The 5,529-nt window shown below is 41.3% G+C and overlaps 1 long non-coding RNA gene across 1 annotated transcript; it reads right to left on the bottom strand.

Moving 5' to 3' along the window:
* Window positions 1-2,431: 2,431 nt before the first annotated feature.
* Window positions 2,432-4,017, bottom strand: LOC148185025 (uncharacterized). The gene is made up of 3 exons (XR_015774490.1): window positions 3,632-4,017; window positions 3,383-3,528; window positions 2,432-2,615 (listed from the first exon to the last, which is right to left on the bottom strand). It is a non-coding gene; the product is annotated as an uncharacterized LOC148185025 (long non-coding RNA).
* Between the last annotated feature and the right edge of the window lie 1,512 nt (window positions 4,018-5,529).

Genomic DNA, 5,529 nt, shown 5'->3' with positions numbered 1-5,529 from the left:
TGGAAAAAAAAAAACCAACATTTTATGATATGGCTTGAAAAGCTTTTCAGTCTTAAAAAGACAATTATTATCACTAAAAAGAAGGAAAAAAGCAGGTATACACTTTTTTCATTTTAGAGGTAATGAGTGTGCTCTATAGAAATACTGGTCCAAGACATGTAACAATTAAAAATGTTCTCGAGAGCATTGCTCATAAGGGATGTGCTTCCCACGTATTTTATGTAGCAGACTGACTGGGATGGGCTACCTTTTTTCCTCAGGAATTAATGACCATATGACTTGTAACACAAGACAGCACTTCTGCAGCACAGCTTAGCACTCTGATTTCTCCAGACAAGAGAAATTAATCTTGCTACACACCTCTACAGGGGAGAACTCATCTCTTAGATTGTTCTTAATGTGATGGTAAATGCAGTCACATCAACTTAGACTGCTTCAGAAGGCACTGGATGGGAGGATGGAAACAGGAAGTTTTTTTCAACAATGAAGAAAAAAACTAGGATTTTCCAGGACTAAATCCTGTATTCTTATTCTTCTGCAATGTTTTAAAACCATTAACAGATAAGCACTGAAAGTTCAAAGCTTCTTTTCTGGGGCCAAATCCTGAGACATCTAAGGCAAAGGAAGTGGCAAAATTAAATAGAATGGAGAAAAATGGATTTTTCAGGTGCCTAAGGGAGCCACAGCATATGGGTGTCCACTGGGAAAAACAGTCCCTTAGGGATCACAGAACTTAATGCACAAAATTTGCTTTTTTTCTTATGAAGACTATATCAACAAATTAGCATGTGGCTTTTTTATGCTGGGTTTTACATTTGCTCTTTTTAAGTTTCACTCACGATAATAATGAATTTTAGGATGAAGTTACATCTCACCACCTAAAACAAGTTATTAGCAGAGCAGTGTTGAATGGTAGTCTCTAGCCTTCCCTTCCCTTCCCTCATCTTCTCTCCTTGTCCTTGCACAAGCTCTGAAATTCAGCCCTGTGCTGGGCTAGGCAGGTTCCCTGGCAAGGCAGCTAAGGTGACCAAAAAAAGTGACAATTTTCCTGCTGGTTTCACAAGATGAACCAGTGAAAGGCCTGATGAGCACCAGACGTGGCCCAAAAAAGGAAGAGGAAGAGCCTGACTGAGAGAGGAGCAGGCAAAAAGAAGGACCTCCCTCCTGGCAGCAGAGAGTTGTTAAACTACCCCAGCTTCACCCTCAGAGAAAGGAATGTGAAAAAGGGCAAAGTAAACAAAACAGCAGCAAGGGTTTAAAGGTGCTGGTGGAACATGCTGACAGGGGAAGACAGACCTGGCTGGGTTATGATGACCTGTTGTTTTTCACCCTGACTCTTGCACTTGGATGGAGAAAGAGCTGCTGAGAGCTGCAGCCTCAGAGGGAGCTGAAGGAGGAGGGGAGGGAGGGAGGAGGAAGCAGGAGGGTCTACTCTGGCAATACTGATTCTGGATAATTTCTCACAGCCTTTGATAGGGAAAATAGCCTCTCTAGGGAAATACAGAGCTTTTGATATTTGATGAAAGTTCTCATGAATATTTTGATATTTCAACCTACCAGTGACTCCTATGGACAGGAAATGTCTTATGGGAAGCAGAATAAAGCAACTTTTAGGGCAATCGTCATCATATTTCAAGCACTACTAGCTAACAGGACTCTCAAGTTACTAAAAACTTTCCTCTGGCTAATATAGAATCTATTAGTGAAGTATTATATAATTTGTCAAGAATGCTTTATAACACTGCCCATGCCTGCCTGTATGAACTAGAAAGCCACAGTCAGCAGTTTGCTAGTGAGATTCATATTTAAATGCTGTTCTGTTGCTTGCAGCCTGTGACAATGGGTTAAATAAAGTCTTGCAAAGGAAGACACAGACAACCAACCATTCAGAGTCTGAATGTGGCTTGGTGAGGTACCAAGATGGTTTGTATTCTAGTGATAGCACTATGTAGAAGCACTTGCACCATTCTCCTCTGGAGTATCTTAATTCTCCATCTACCTCCGCCTTATGCTCATCTATTGTTCTGCAAACTGGTGTCTACAGTGGAAGGCAAGACCAACATCCAGAATATAAGTATTTATTCTTTAATACAACCATCTCCCACTCTAAGCTTATACACTTTTATTAAGCTTGATCTTCCTCTCTCTGACCTGCTGTTTGAGAAAATGCAGCCATGGGTATGTTTTTGTTGTTGTTTTGCATATTGCCTCTCAGCTTTTGCTTAGACATAACAGCTATTTGTGTAGCAAATATTTCACAGCAGCTCATCTCCTTCTAGTGCAACTACAAAACCAAAATACACAACACAGGAGAAATACAAGGTTATAAACTCTTTTAGAGCTTTTCAGAATGTTCATAAGAGTTTTAGCAGGAAAAAAGCGTGACTAAACTAATTATTTGAGCACTGTCACTGAGCATGATGGCACATGACTTTCAGTTGTCTTGTTATTTAGTAGAAAGTATTCAAACTGGTCTGTAAAGGAAAAAAAAACAGGAAGAAAATGTGGGAAATCAAGGTTCAGCCCATGATCTCATTAAAGGACTGTGGTCAGACAAGCAAAGATGTGCTACTCCAAGATTTTTTTCAGGAATGACCATTCAGAGAACACTTTTTCTGAAACAGAAAAGGGAAAAATGAAAATGTTTCTTCATCAGACTGATTACACCACTCAGCTACAAGAAGGACAACTGTGATACAATCCTCGCTCTGATTAGTGTTAAAATTGTAATGGATCTTAAGTAATTATTAAGGAATTATCATAAGGGAGTATAATTAATGACTATTATTTGTAATAGATATCATGCATGTGGATGATTTGGGAAGATGAAATCAATCAGAGGTAAAAATCAGATTTTGCCCTCTGAGTATCCAAATTAATCATTAAACCCTTTCAAATTCAGGTGTCACACCTGACTTTAGTCTGCTTCTGGGGTCATGTGCTATGCATTTTGTTCTATAATCTGCTGCTATACAAAGGAAAAGCTGTCCTGAGAATCATCAGTGCCTCAAATGGCCTTGTCTGACCCATCTGGGAGTGATGAAGGCACCCTCCATGTGCCCTCCATGGTGAGGATGGCGGGAGCTGGCTGGGGGCCGAGTTCCTCTTGGCTGTAGCACAGAAAGCAGTGCAGGACCAGCCTTGCAGGACGTGGGATGGAGGTGTGGTGGTGTAAGATCAGCACATAGATAGAACTTTCAAATAAGCCCCTTCTCCCCACCCCTTACATCCAGTAAGGGAGGGAAAGAAACAGAGGCTATGGGTTGAGACAATTTAATGAAAGTAAAGAACAATGGAATAAGAAACTCACAGTAACACCAGCAATATTAATTACAAAAGTACACAAAAGGAGAAGGTGTTTATCCTCAAAAAAGGTGCTCACCACCAGGAACAAAACCAAGATGATGGACATTCCCTGCAGGTCACAGGCTAGCTTCCCCAGACAAAGATACGATGGAGACCAGTCCTGCACACTGTGGCACGTGGCATCCAGGAACAAAGGCACTTCAGGGACTGCTCCTGTGCATGCTGGCACATGGCCATCATCAGCAAAAGCAAGATGGTGAGGAGATGATCCCAAGGCTAGGGTTCTGCCCCTCCCAGCCCAAAACAGCAAAACAAAATTACAAACCCCCAGAAGCTACATCTTCCATGTTGGGCTGTGTTGCTGCTTTGCTGGGCTCAGTCTCACACGGGTGCCTGTTCCACAGTTTTATAGCTTCACCATGCTGGAGCTCAGTCCCACAGGTTGCTGGCCCTTTCCTTCTGCTCAGCTGTGCTCCTTCCAGCTGGATTGGCTGGATTTGCCTCAGCACAGCTCCTGTGGGCTGGGCTCCCTTCAGCCACCCCCACCAGCCCATTCCCTGCTGGAGCTGCCATCCAACACCCATTGATTTGTGTTTTGCCGCTTTCCTTTCAGCACCACATCCTCCAGCTGTGTTATGGAGAAAAGTGCAGAGACACCTGCAGGGCAGCAGAGGGACCAGGCCCACGGGAGTAAATCCCAATGCTCCGACTGTCAAATGCCAGCCTTCTGGAAAGAGAAGGAGGCAAAATGGCACCCACTCTAAGGGGGTCAGGCTCATTTTCTTCATGGAGCCACGCCCCCAGTGGTGACATCCTGGTATGGAATAACACATGGCCACGCCCACAGTGCACTAAGCCCCGCCCCCTGCAGCCAGGATGGTACCTTGGCGTGTCAGGGTGGGGACAACTGGGATCCAGTTTATGCACAAAACAGCAAAGCCCTTCACAGCTGAACAGAACCAACATGAGCACAAACACTCGCAGAGGCATCTGAGCCAGTTTGTTCTCCAGCACTAATCTGATCCATGGGACCCTCCAACAAAACCTAGAATTTGTATTTTTTTCTTTAACATATGGCCTTTGTTGTAGCAATTCACAATAAAAAATTGATGGTCTTTTACTTTTGATTAAATACTACAACATTAAAAAACATCCATGGAGCTCATAAAGCTCCAGTATTTCGAGGCAAATACCTTTGTCCATTCTCAATGTTTGATTGCAAGAGTCATATGAAAGGGTTATTGGAAATGTAGCAGGCTACAGTGGTGAGAGCTATTGAATTGTAAAATTATTTTGTCTTTTCAAGCCTGATAAAACCTGTGGCTTCATTCAAAGATTCATTTCTGGTTTCCTTGCATGGGTCAAGAGCTGCTTCAGAGGACAGAAGGCACTTTCCCATGAACCAGGTGTATCCCAGGGGTTCTCTGAGAAGCACCAAAGGGTGATTCTAATTCAGGAAGAAGTTTCAGCTTGAAAAGAAAAAATTATTTTTTTCAGTTTGATCCCTTTTCCTGATTCAGATTTCTTTTCATCCTTATATTTGTCCCAAATCTACAAGAAACCCACCTCTTTCTAAGAGCAGCAGAGAGTACTTAGTTTTCCATTGAAATTTTAATAATTCAGTTGCAGAAGTATTGCAAATGGCCAGCTCCTTCTTTTTCACATGGTTATGAATCAAACATGTTCTTTTCAAATAGCATGGAAACAGACATCTGTAAATCAATCTGGACATATTAAAGGGTAAATCTTATTTATTCAAATATTATCTCTTTTCTCTGTGTCTAGCTTCTGGCAGACTGAAAGATAAAAAAAAAATAAAATCACATATCTAAAAAAGCCAAGTTGTTTTAAAGCTTGAGAATTATTATTTTTTCATGTCTCCCCAGGTGCTTGGATTGACGAGAGGTTTAGATTTTGCCTCAGAACTGTTGTAAAAAGTTAATTTAAGTGAACTGCTATATTCACGAACAAAGTGACTTTTTACACTCAGTGACGTGGGTCATTAATTGGACATCTCATTCATCACAGAGCATTACCAGAGAAAACAAAGAACAAGAACAAAAAAAAAAAAGAAAAAAGAAAAAAAGAAAAAAAGAAAAAAAAAAGAGTTTAAGGAATCTGCATTTAATCAAAACATGCAAAACAATCTCCAGATACTGTCTGGCAACAAATTTAGGATTTGCAGAGCTGAAGTGTTCATTTGCTTGGCTATAAATATTACAT

The sequence above is a fragment of the Pseudopodoces humilis genome, chromosome 1 (assembly GCF_049639895.1).
Source record: "Pseudopodoces humilis isolate 2021_Gansu_Grassland_sample_001 chromosome 1, ASM4963989v1, whole genome shotgun sequence".
In the NCBI taxonomy this organism is placed as follows: domain Eukaryota; kingdom Metazoa; phylum Chordata; class Aves; order Passeriformes; family Paridae; genus Pseudopodoces; species Pseudopodoces humilis.
Note: the sequence above shows the minus strand (reverse complement) of the source record. Positions and strands in the feature narration are given on the sequence as shown.